The sequence below is a fragment of the Schistocerca gregaria genome, chromosome 4, assembly GCF_023897955.1.
Source record: "Schistocerca gregaria isolate iqSchGreg1 chromosome 4, iqSchGreg1.2, whole genome shotgun sequence".
NCBI lineage: Eukaryota > Metazoa > Arthropoda > Insecta > Orthoptera > Acrididae > Schistocerca > Schistocerca gregaria.
Genome location: NC_064923.1, coordinates 674,563,740 through 674,577,535, shown reverse-complemented (window position 1 = coordinate 674,577,535; position 13,796 = coordinate 674,563,740). Strand labels below are relative to the sequence as shown.

General features: G+C 41.2%; 1 non-coding gene across 1 annotated transcript; it reads right to left on the bottom strand.

Annotated features, from left to right (window-relative positions):
• Positions 1 to 2,464: 2,464 nt before the first annotated feature.
• On the bottom strand, positions 2,465 to 2,536 carry Trnap-cgg (transfer RNA proline (anticodon CGG)). The gene has a single exon. It is a non-coding gene; the product is annotated as a tRNA-Pro (tRNA).
• Positions 2,537 to 13,796: the final 11,260 nt, after the last annotated feature.

Sequence of the window (13,796 nt, the reverse complement as noted above, 5' to 3'; positions counted from 1 at the left end):
TTTGAATGTGTGAGCTCCGAAAGATCAGATGTAAGTGGAGAGCATTCCCGTTTGCTGACCTACTTGTTATAGTTCATCACATTTAATTATTTCAGAATCAGTTTTCTTCCTCATTTCCTTTGTCATGAACATAATTTTCAACGTATTTTAATGAATTCCGGTAGCCTAAGACAAAAAAATGGAATTACTGAATTAGTGCCTAATTATCAAATGAAACAAGATATCAAATGAAATTAATTCTTTAAAGTTGCAGTTAGAAAAAATTAACATGAGGTTTCGCATATAATGTGACAGAGAATCAGAAGTGACAAGTACACAAGCTGAATGACTGTTCAGCATGAATGATACCAGGATCTTGGAAAAGACAAGAATATAAGCGGAATGCGTGAGGCTATAATGTCATAAATCGTCCATAACACGAACTCGCAGTGCTTGGTCAGTGACTGCGTCATTATGCTGAAAGATTGGTTATCTAAAACATGATACTACATCAACAAATAAAATGAATGTGCCCTCAGACTCTCCGTGAGAATAACAAGATTCGAAAGTATTGCTTAATCCTAACAAGGCGCCTACCAGTGACTTCTGAGTCTCTTCATCCTTCTGCCCAAGCTCTCTTCATCTCGGCACGTAGCTGAGCAGAAGCCATGATCTGCTGCTAAGTGTTGCTGGCGGAGGTAATCTGAACTCTCGTTGGCTACTGGTGAACAAGTATTCGCACCGGAGTATTATTTTCGTTCTCCAGAATAGCTCCCGCTTCTGCGCTTGCACGCCTTCCGGTGCGCCAACGACGATTTTACCAAACTCTGTCCAGTGGAATGGTGGTAACTAAATCAACAATTTCCGAGCTTCCAATGTTAACATATGGAAGGACTTAGTTCTGAAGAGGTATCCTGACTTTTCTAGTCTGTTATTGAGCTGTCCCTCTCTCACCAATCGATTGGCTCCAGGTTTTCGACTTCCTGGAAGCCATCTCTGGGCTCCTTTCCACTGCTAAATTATTGCTGTTCACTGGTAAGGACCCTTGTTCGAAGTTTTCAACCATCTGGTGGGGCTGTCGAGGAGCAGGGCTTCTACATTTCTCACGGTCTTCACATCAATCGCTTCTGGGAAGAGTTTTCCCACCTTGGAAACAAAATTATTTTGTCAAACAGTTATGCCTGGCTGCGCCAACCAGATAAGCTTTGTGAGTCGGTCAAACTCAAGTGTTGTCTCAGTCATTCATCTGGTTTCCTGGAAATGCTGCCGGACGACACCTAGTCAGAAATACTGTTCAGTGACCATCGCAGGACGCACAGGCTTGCCAGGGGGCAAGTAGCCTATATGCTCGACAGCGCAGGGCCTCGCGATGTTTGGGCCTTGAGCCAAAAGAGTGGTCCCTGGCTCTATTGAGTTGATGAGACACAGTTGGGTGATACCTAACCTCCAATTTATGCCCACGAACAGTAGTCAACCTGCCATGCCAAAATGTGCAACAAGGAGACATTTGTGCAAGATATTGCACAATGGATTATTTGCTTTGCACGATACATTAGGGAGTTGCTCTACATCCTACTAAAATATTGTTATACATGCCAAATGCATTCTTTATTTTAATAAATCTTAAATACTGTTGCCTTTATCTTGTAACCAGCTTTGGATTTGAATGTTCTTCAGTGTATTCCATCAGTGTATTTACAAATGTTACATATTTGTTTCCATTTTGAGATCAATAGTAAACAAGCATTCATCAATACTAAGAACATCAATTACATGACATCTCTTACAACAAGTTATAGAAACTCTCATGTTCAGATGTTCAAATAATTCACTGAAAACATAACAATAACAACAACTTTCGTTTTATAACGATGTCTTTGACGCCGCCGAGCCCAGGTGCCGTGCCGCTAACGAAGCGATTGCCTTTGGTGACATCTTTTGCAATAACGACTGCGCGAATCGACGGTATCTTGAAAGGAAAGAAGGAGCAGCAGATGCTACTGAGGACTCTCCCTCGAGCGTTTCCGATGACTTCTTGAGCTCTTATTCGTCGTGGCATTCAGGCAGTCAAGGGTGCTGTCGATTGTTGCACACGAATGCGAAATACCTGCATTGTGCGTTTCCGCAAAGTGATTTTTACGCCACAATGGCGATCGTCCTACAAGTTGTATCAGATGTGGAGGGCAGAGCGTAGCAGTTTCCGTGGTGTAGTGGTAATAACGTCTGCCTAACACGCAGAAGGTCCCGGATTCGATTGCGGGCGGAAACACGTTTTCGTCGCACTCAGCAAGACACTTGCTACGACCTTTACTGTGACCGTTTAAATCAACTTCAAACGTTCCACCAGCACGGTGCACATGGCTCAAATGAAACATGGAACTGTTTCAGAACTGGTTGTTGGATTTAGCGCTGACTTGGGGGCCTGGAAATGCGCGAAACAGCCGCCGCCATGGGATTTGTTTCCACACCGTTGTACAAAACGCAAGGGCTCGTCCGAGATTTGAACCCGGGACCTCCTGCACCCGAAGCAGGAATCAGACCCCTAGACCAACGAGCCTGCTCTTTTCGAAAACGCACTGTATGTGAATAACGCCACCGTTGATTGTTTCACCATGTGCTTCTTACTTCTTAACTTCGGCGTTCGAAACGAGTTTTTCAGGCCATGTCATGGGCTGGGATTCACTGTTCACCAAAGCTACAGAAAGATTAGCATGCCACTGTCAGTGTGTAGGGAGAGAAGCTGTAACCGCACTCACCAACTGCAATGAATGACCGATTGTCATAAGTTATTAAAGTACACGAACCGCTTGTAATCGACCTTTTTGGAATTTCTCGTAGCAGGGAACTACAAAAATCGAAATTTTTAGCAAATTGAGAGCTGTGTTTGCTCTTGAAATGTTTGACACATGCAGAATAATAGTTTACGTCCCTGGAGGAAACTTGATTCGCCGACTTACGGCGTTCCGAGAATATCTCGCGCTGACCGCTTTCTGCGGCGACCGCGTTGCTAGCGAGCGAACCCGGTGTCCGCCAAACGGCAAAAACCGGCTGCCTTCTCCCAGTGAAACCGAAAGCTTTTACCACTCAGTTGAGCATCTTCACTTACTCTGAACTTCGAAACTGTTAGTTTTATACTGACTTAAAAGATGTTCAATTAATTGTGACCACTTATAAGCTAACAGAATGTAAATTTAATTTTAAGGCTGCTGATGGACTTCTCTCCAAAGCGATATGTGGATGATGGGGCTCGATTTGCACTCACATCGACACACAGTGAAGAGAAACACAGTGCACAATCACTTCATTGCCTACCTTATAGTTTTACCCACACCTCAGCCTTTGGTTCTTATCTGACTGAAACGTTTCTTTCTATGTATAAATAAATTTAAGCCCCAAAACTAAAATAATTTATGTAACCCTACGTATTGTCTTTAAATTGTCTTATAATGTAAAACTGTAATTAATTCTTAAGTGTCAGAGAACAACTTTATTTTTAATTGGCAAATAATACATCAGATGCAGCACAAGCGGCGTCAGCAATCAAATTTAATGCGATCAGACGTGCCGGAAAGGAGCGCAGGGAAGTCTCTCATTTTTCTACGCAAGAGGCTTCCAGAACAGTAAGACACTGAAGAAAAATGACGTAAAGTTGCCATCAGTTGGCTGCTTGTACAGTATGTAAACACGGTAAACACGAGGGGCGACTGGCTCTCTCCCTCCCCCCCCCCCCCCCCTCTCTCTCTCTCTCTCTCTCTCTCTCTCTCTCTCTATATATATATATATATATATATATATATATATATATATATATATATATACTACTGGACATTAAAATTGCTACACCACGAAGATGACGTGCTACAGACGCGAAATTAAACCGTCAGGAAGAAGATGCTGGGATATGCAAATGATTAGATATTCAGAGCATTCACACAAGTATGGCGCCTGTGGCGACACCTACAACGTGCTGACACGAGGAAAGTTTCCAACCGATTTCTCATACACAAAGAGCTGTTGACCGGCGTTGCCTAGTGAAACGTTGTTGTGATGCCTCGTGTAAGGAGGAGAAATGCGTACCATCACGTTTCTGACTTTGATAAAGATCTGATTGTAGCCTATCGCGATCGCGGTTTATCGTATCGCAACATTGCTACTCGTGTTGGTCGAGATCCAATGACTGTTAACACAATATGGAATTGGTGGGTTCAGGAGGGTAATACGGAACGCCGTGCTGGATCCCAACGGCCTCGTATCACTAGCAGTCAAGATGACAGGCATCTTATCCACATGGCTGTAACGGTTCGTGCAGCCACGTCTCGATCCCTCAGTCAACAGATGCGGACGTTTGCAAGACAACAACCATCTGCACGAACAGTTCGACGACCTTTGCAGCAGTATGGACTATCAGCTCGGAGACCATGGCTGCGGTTACCCTTGACGCTGCATCACAGACAGGAGCGCCTGCGATGGTGTACTCAACGACGAACCTGGGTGCATGAATGGCAAAACGTCATTTTTTCGGACTAATCCAGGATCGGTTTACAGCATCATGATGGTCGCATCCGTGTCTGGCGACATCGCGGTGAACGCACATTGGAAGCGTGTATTCGTCATCGCCATACTGGCGTATCACCCGGCGTGATGGTATGGGATGCAATTGGTTACACGTCTCGATCACCTCTTGTTCGCATTGACGGCACTTTGAAGAGTGGACGTTACATTTCAGAAGTGTTACGACCCGTGGCTCTATCCTTCATTCGATCCTTGCAAAACCCTACATTTCAGCAGTATAATTCACGACCGCATGTTGCACGTCCTGTATGGGCATTTCTGGATACAGAAAATGTTCGACTGCTGCCCTGGCCAGCACATTCTCCCGATCTATCACCAATTCAAAACGTCTGGTCAATGGTGGCTGAGCAACTGGCTCGTCACAATACGCCAGTTACTACTCTTGATGAACTGAGGTATCGTGTTGAAGCTGCATCGGCAGCTGTACGTGTACACGCCATCCAAGCTCTGTTTGAGTCAATGCTCAGGCGTATCGAGGCCGTTATTACGGCCAGAGGTGGTTGTTCTGGGTACTTTCTCAGGATCTATGCACCCAACTTGCATGAAAATTTAATCACATGTCAGTTCTAGTATAATATATTTGTCCAGTGAATAACCGTTTAACATCTGCATTTCTTGTTGGTGTAACAATTTTAACGGCGAGCAGTATATATATCGTTTTCTAGAATGATTTTGGTCTTGAAATATATTTTCAAGGTGTGTAAGGTATTTATCTATTTAAAAGTATCGTCTATATGTGAATAATCGTTGTTGTTCATCAATCTTCCATTTCAACAAATTTATATATGTTTCAACTAGGCGAACTGCAGGACTGCCGACGTATCGTTTGCTGGCCGCTGCCGAACATCATTGATGTTCGAATTTGTAGCAGCCACTCGTGGGTCCCTGACATCTGTTAAGCCGATCTGTAAATGCAGTTTGCGGGCAGCACTTCTGTGCATAACGCGGAATATTAATGATCAGCATAAGGCCAACAAACGACGAGCGCGGTCACTCCACTCCACGGTATCAAAGCAGCTTGGACAAAATCTTGAATGATTGATTTTCTCTCTCTTAATGGTAAATTTATCTGTGCTGTGTGATACTTTAAACTTATCATTTTTTTAATTCGCTGCTTCTTTTGAGTAACGGCACTCCAGTTAATTTCCTCTTATCAAAATTAATTTTTTCAATTACCACTAAAGAGCGCCACACAAAATAGGGAAAATGTTCTTTTTTCAAAATAATAATTCGTTACCTTACGACAGTCCCTCTGTAAAGGATACATTTCTACGAAGATTTACGGTCACCAGCTCTGAAGCAGCAGTTTAATTTGTTTCTGAAATTATTTTACTTCAGTATGCAATGAATTTACTTTAATGAAATTTGTTTCAAGTTTCTTACATGGGATCAAGATGGTCCCAAGCTGAGAGATTACGACACAACACAGTGGCTACCATCGCAAAAAAGACTGTTATTAAGAAACGAGAATTTCATAACTTCAAATAAGTGAAATTAATCTCAAGAAAATTCTTAGCAAATACTTGATCAAAGTGACCTTTGTTTTTAATGTTTAATACTCCTATAACTCTGAAGCTGTTCTTGCTGGCTTCAGGAACTTTCACTGAAATTACAGCAAACTTGTGTTGTTATCATTCTGAAACGTTTCTGAAGACCTTTTGATCATTTGAATTTACACAAGATCAGTTAAAACTATTGAAAAAGATAAGAGAATATAGCGTTTTGGAAATGTCAGTGAAATAACTTGGAACAGAATTTTTAAAGTCAGAGTTTCTATTCAGAAAACGAACAGATGAGAAATTGCCTATTGGATTTAATAAACAAGTTCTGGCCTTAATGATCGTAGTGGTTTTCGTGCTGTAGTTGTAGGCTGCAGTATGAAAAATGGTTGGGCTCTTCACGTCTCCGGTAAGATGGAATTAACATAGTGCTACCACGCCACTTACGGTAGCCATTTTCTTGATGTATTAAAATTCTAACATAGATTAACACCTGATACTCTTGCTTTCCGGGAGTCGTAATTTCCAGAGACGACTTCAGTACTCAAATGCCGCTGCCGTAGCAGCTTTCACATCAATAACCACGGTTTTAGCGCTTTTTACCTCTTAATATTGCCATACATGACCCACTTCGGACACATGCTAAGCTTGCTAGCATGCGACGCTACTGCGATTCGAGAGAAATCTTCAGACGTAAAAACAACTTTAGGTGTGCTCCAGCAGAGCGTTGTAGGAGCTTCACTTTTCACAATATGTGTATAAATGACCTGCTAGATAATGTTGGAAGTTCTATGAGGTTTTTCATGGATTATGCGGTTGGATAAGGGGAAGACGCAACGCTAGAAAATTATTGTACTGAATTGTAGGAAGAGCTTAAGACGATGGACTCTTGATGTAGGGATGTTACGTATTTGCGAATGCATAGACAGAAAGATCTTCTACTGTCACCTACTGTGGCAGACGCTGCAATAGAGGCATTCTACATCATGTTATGGTCTACTGTTAAAATCCGAGGGCGTACGTTCCTAGAAAAATAAACTGACGTATTGCTTCCCGCTATCTTATCTCGCGAAAAGACCATCAAGATAAAATTAGGGAGATTCTAGTGCACACGGAGGCTTATTAGCAATTGTTCTTGCTACGAACCGTACGCGACTCGAACAGTAAAAGGGAAAATAGTTAGTGGTACATAAAGTATCCTCTCCACACAGCGTGGGGTGACTTGCGGAGTATAGGTGTAAATGCAGATGCGGAAATACACGAAAATAGTACATAATACATACTAAAGGCTACATGTTAGTGGACTTGGAATGTGATAATAATTCTGTGTACGCTTTTTTTCATGCGAGAAAAATTTGTGGTTCCTCAAGAGTTTTTAGATATTTGTCTTCATCTACGGCGTGTACAGTTGAAATGCACTGTGCTATGAGTGTTGTTCCGTGTTGTTGCTATCTTGAATGTGTGTTGAATGCTGATGGATGGTTTTTAATGCTGTTCGTGTGTTCTCGGAATGTCGTTTTAAAATAAAAATACGGCTCAAAATGTGTAAGAATGGCATTATAACAAATGAAGGAGTTAAAAAAGGTTGCAATATTTCTCTAATTTTATTCAATTTATATATAAATGGCATGGTTAAGAAACAGAAAGGAGAAACAAAGAATAATAAAGGAGTAAAACTAGACAAGGGCTATTATGTACAATTATTAATAGATTATAATAGAAACTTCAGAAGAAAAATTACAAAGAAATATTTTTAAATTATACTTAATCAATCAATACTATAATTTGAAAATATCTACCGGAAAACAAAAATAATGGCATTCTGAAGTAAACAAAATGTGTGCACTGAAACAGTGACAGAGATCGAAATCATGAAAGTCATTTCAGCTACCTGGGCTGCGACATTTCTTTTGGTTATAATAAACACATAAACATTAAAAAAGCAAAATTTCAGGGTGTCTGTGGAACAATAAAAAGACCATTACACAAAAAGACAACAAAAGAAATGCAACTGAAATTCTATAAAACTTTGCTGTTGCAGTGCCGTTTCACAGATATGAGGCTTGGATACAAACAACGAAGACATAACCCAAATAGTGACGTCAGAAATTAAATTCTTCAGAGATAAGGCACGTAAATCAGTCAAGGTGGCGATGGAATTAAGACACTGAAGTTGGAACAGGTTCCTTGAAACTAATTCATGGGTATAGTTGAGGTTCACTCCGACATAGGCCAGTAATGTGGTACTATTCTACACATGACAATGCAAAGACACTTGAGAAAGGCTGAACCATGAAATGTGACATGACAATTATACGAGCGTGTGGGTTTACTTTGGTTGGTCCTGCGACAACTGAGTTTATGACCCTATCTTCTTTGTATTTCCACATCATCTTTGGCAAAGTATTCCACATAGCTTACCACATCGTGGTTTTTCGACGAATTAAAGCAGATCTGTATTTGTGGGCGGCCTGTCTGGTAGTACACTTAAGGAACCTTCTTTTAAATGAACAGTTCAGGTCATTTTTGTATGGTTTTAAATATAGTACTACAACGATAGCGATGGCCTCCATCATACTGTATGCATTTTAGCTTAATGTAGTTTCTCTCCAATGTTTTGTACGTTGTTTATTGTTAAGGCTACCGCAGCGACACCTACTGTTAATGAACAATTTGCTGATAATTCCTCAAGTGCTGGATTTCCATCAGATTCCTTTGGTATTGGCAAAAACCTAGGCATTTTGGCATATCCTTTTCATCTTCTCCTTAAACCCTTCTGCTTCAAAGAACGTTTTGCCGCTACCACCACTGATTGGATATAATTTTTTGAGCTTCCTATAGACGTTTTCTTGTGCATCTGTAGCTAACGACAAGCTGCGTTCGTATTTTGTTTTAAATTTATTCCAGCAAAACTTTAAGTTTATCATGCATTGCTTTATCTACTGAAAATCTTGGAATAAGTTGTCCTATAACTAAATAATTTTTTGACGCACTTACTTGGCTTTATTGGCTAAGATTCGGATAGCAGCATGACGTTCTGCCAAACCTTGACTTGCAGCATACATAAATCAACCTCATTGCAGGTCTCGTCTAGTAGATTAATCTCATGTTACGCTACAGCATTTTCAGAACAACTGTAAATGTTCACACCTTTTGAAATGATGGAAAGCCTAGCCATTTCATTAAAGCCTTGTTCTATCGACATCATGTAACATTCTCCAGGAGAAACATTTCCAGATCTCCTCAGTACCTTCTGTAACGATTACTGGCATTTTCTTCAGCTTTCTCGTCCTTTAAGATGTATGTTTTCTGGTTTGTCCACTGTAATTACTTCCGTTAACCAGCTCGGCCTCCCCCCATGAACCATGGACCTTGCCGTTGGTGGGGAGGCTTGCGGGCCTCAACGATACAGATAGCCGTACCGTAGGTGCAACAACAATGGAGGGGTATCTGTTGAGAGGCCAGACAAACGTGTGGTTCCTGAAGAGGGGCAGCAGACTTTTCAGTAGTTTCAGGGGCAACAGTCTGGATGATTGACTGATCTGGCCTTATAACGCTAACCAAAACGGCCTTGCTGTTATGGTACTGCGAACGGCTGAAAGCAAGGGGAAACTACAGCCGTAATTTTTCCCGAGGGCATACAGCTTTGCTGTATGGTTAAATGATTATTGCGTCCTCTTGGGTAAAATATTCCGGAGGTAAAATAGTCCCCCATTCGGTTCTCCGGCGGGGACTGCTCAAGAGGACATCGTTATCAGGAGAAAGAAAACTGGCGATCTACGGATCGGAGCGTGGAATGTCAGATCCTTTAATCGGGCAGGTAGGTTAGAAAATTTAAAAATGGAAATGGATAGGTTAAAGTTAGATATAGTGGGAACTAGTGAAGTTCGGTGGCAGGAGGAACAAGACTTCTGGTCAGGTGAATACAGGGTTATAAACACAAATTAAATAGGGGTAATGCAGGAGTAGGTTTAATAATGAATAAAAAATAGGAGTGCGGGTAAGCTACTACAAACAGCATAGTGAACGCATTATTGTGGCCAAGATAGACACGAACCCCACGCCTACTACATTAGTACAAGTTTATATGCCGACTAGTTCTGCAGATGACGAAGAAATTGAAGAAATGTATGATGAGATAAAAGAAATTATTCAGGTAGTGAAGGGGGACGAAATTTTAGTAGTAATGGGTGATTGGAATTCGAGTGTAGGAAAAGGGAGGGAAGGAAACATAGTAGGTTAATATGGATTGGGGCTAAGAAATGAAAGAGGAAGCCGTCTGTTAGAATTTTTCACAGAACATAACTTAATTATAGCTAACGCTTCGTTCAAGAATCATAAAAGAAGGTTGCATACATGGAAGAATCCTGGCGATACTAAAATGTATCCGATAGATTATATAATGGCAAGAGAGATTTAGGAACCAGGTTTTAAATTGTAGGACATTTCCAGGGGCAGATGTGGACTCTGACCACAATCTATTGGTTATGAACTGTAGATTAAAACAGAAGAAATTGGTAAAGGGTGGGAATTTCAGGAGATAGACCTGGATAAACAGACTAAACCAGAGGTTGTACAGAGTTTCAGGGAGAGCATAAGTGAACAATTGACAGGAATGGGGGAAAGAAATACAGTAGAAGAAGAATGGGGGGCTCTGAGGGATGATGTAGTGAAGGCAGCAGAGGATAAAGTAGGTAAAAAGACGAGGACTAGTAGAAATCTTTGGGTAACAGAAGAAATATTGAATTTAATTGATGAAAGGAGAAAATATAAAAATGCATTAAATGAAGCAGGCAAAAAGGAATACAAACGTCTCAAAAATGAGATCGGATGGAAGTGAAAAATGGTTACGCAGGCATTCCTAGTTGACAAATGTAAGGATGTAGAGGCTTATCTCACTAGGGGTAAGATAGATACAGCCTACAGGAAAATTAAAGAGACCTTTGGAGAAAAGAGAACCACTTGCATGAACATCAAGAGCTCAGGCGGAAACCTAGTTCTAAGCAAAGAAGGGAAAGCAGAAAGGTGGAAGGAGTATATAGAAGGTCTGTACAAGGGCGATGTACTTGAGGACAATATTCTGGAAACGGAAGAGGATGTTGATGAAGATGAAATGGGAGATACGATACTGCGTGAAGAGTTTGATACAGCACTGAAAGACCTGAGTCGAAACAAGGCCCTGGGAGTAGACGACATTCCAATAGAACTACTGACAGCCTTGCGATAGTCAGTCCTGATAAAACTCTACAATCTGGTGAGGAAGATGTATGAGACAGGCGAAATACCCTCAGACGTCAAGAAGAATATAATAATTCCAATCCCAAAGAATGCAGGTGTTGACAGATGTGAAAATTACAGAACTATTAGTTTAATAAAAGTCACAGCTGCAAAATACTAACGCGAATTCTTTACAGACAAATGGGAAGATCAGTTTGGATTCCGTAGAAATGTTGAAACACGTGTCGCAATGCTGACCTTACGACTTATCTTAGAAGAAAGTGTAAGGAAAGGCAAATCTACGTTGCTAGTATTTGTAGACTTAGAGAAAGCTTTTGACAATGTTGACTGGAATACTTTCTTTCAAATTCTGAAGGTGGCAGGGGTAAAATACAGGGAGCGAAAGGCTATTTATAATTTGTACAGAAACCAGATGGCAGTTATAAGAGTCGAGGGGCATGAAAGGGAAGCAGTGGTTGGGAAAGGAGTGAGACAGGGTTGTAGCCTCTCCCCGATGTTATTCAATCTCTATGTTGAGCAAACAGTAAAGGAAAGAAAAGAAAAATTTGGAGTAGGTATTAAAATCCAGGGAGAAGAAATAAAAACTTAGAGGTTCGCCGATGACATTGTAATTCTGTCAGAGACAGCAAAGGACTTGGAAGAGCAGTTGGACGGAATGAACAGTGTCTTGAAAGGAGGGTATAAGATGAGCATCAACAAAACAAAACGAGGATAATGGAATATAGTTGAATTAAGTCGGGTGATGCTGAGGGAATTAGATTAGGAAATGAGACACTTAAAGTAGTAAAGTAGTTTTGCTATTTGGGGAGCAAAATAACTAATGATGGTCGAAGTAGAGAGGATATAAAATGTAGACTGTCAGTGGCAAGGAAAGCGTTTCTGAAGAAGAGAAATTTGTTAACATCGAGTATAGATTTAAATGTCAGGAAGTCGTTCCTGAAAGTATTTGTATGGAGTATAGCCATGTATGGAAGTGAAATATGGACAATAAATAGTTTGGACAAGAAGAGAATAGAAGCTTTCGAAATATGGTGCTACAGAAGAATGCTGAAGATTAGATGGGTAGATCACATAACTAATGAAGAGATATTGAATAAGATTGGGGAGAAGAGATGTTTGTGGCACAACATGACTAGAAGATTGGATCGGTTGGTAGGACATGTCCTGAGGCATCAAGGGATCACAAATTTAGCATTGGAGGGTAAAAATCGTAGAGGGAGAACAAGAGATGAATACACTAAGCAGATTCAGAAGTATGTAGGTTGCAGTAGGTAGTGGGAGATGAAGGAGCTTGCACAGGATAGATTAGCATGGAGAGCTGCATCAAACCAGTCTCAGGACTGAAGACCACAACAACAACAAGAACCAGCTCGGAAGATTCGACCTCTCAAACGCAGTTTTGTATTTCGAAATTTGCACCAAACCACCTACAGCCAATTTGTGCTTGCGTGGATCCACCATCTTAGAAAGATTATTCACTATGTTTGGAACAGCCGGCCACGGTGACCGAGCGGTTCTAGGCGCTTCAGTCCGGATCTGCGCGACTGTTTCGGTCGTAGGATCGAATCCTGCCTCGGGAATGGATGTGTGTGATGTGTTAGGTTTTAGTTGTTCTAAAGTTCTGATGACCTCAGATGTTACGTCCCATAGTGCTCAGAGCCATTTGAATCATTTTCGTGTTTAGAACTCAATTATCATGAATATCTATAGATTTCATTCTAATTATATTATGTTTAGTTCAGTTATGCTCCTCAGTAATTTGTGCGAGAATATATAGCCCTTTGCATGAACCACAGTTATTAAGTTGTATCCACGTACAATTTTTTTACCGTTCTGTTCAACCGTTCAACAATACTCTCTTTCTTGTAGGAGAATATAATAGTGATTTATTTCATATACGTCGATTACCGTCCCGAAACACATTGTACTCCATGGTCGATTAGTTCGTTATCGAGATGCCAGTTTAGCCACGTCTCCAGCAGTCATTCTACGATTGTCAGCAGTGTCAAAGGTTGTCAATGCCGCCCGTTTGATGATCACAATGTGATCTATTTCGACTACAAATTGCATATGAATCAACGTCCCAAAGAATGTGGTTGTTTTATTAACATAATTTATGGCACCTCCTGAGGCCTTTTCGTATCGACTCTGAGCGACGGTACGCCGTGTATTTTCAACGCCCAGCGTCGCAGTTCTGACCTCCACCACAGACGCGTCAAATGAAGGGCTGAAGTGTGGGTAAGAGAGGATGTGACGACATTGCTATCATGTCACGTGGTCACGGTAGCGCTGAGCAGAATTATGGTGAATTTTGATGCCAGTGTGATATCATGAACCCACTTCACATGTCACACAACCTTTTGGACTCCACCTCTATTTCGCTTGTGTTGACACCTTGTTGTTTGGAACGTCGTCGAGCCCAAGGGTGCGTCTCAGGGCGCCATATTTAGTACCACTACAGAGATTTGTCTTAGGCACTTTAGAGTGAATTTTCAAACGTGCGTCAAA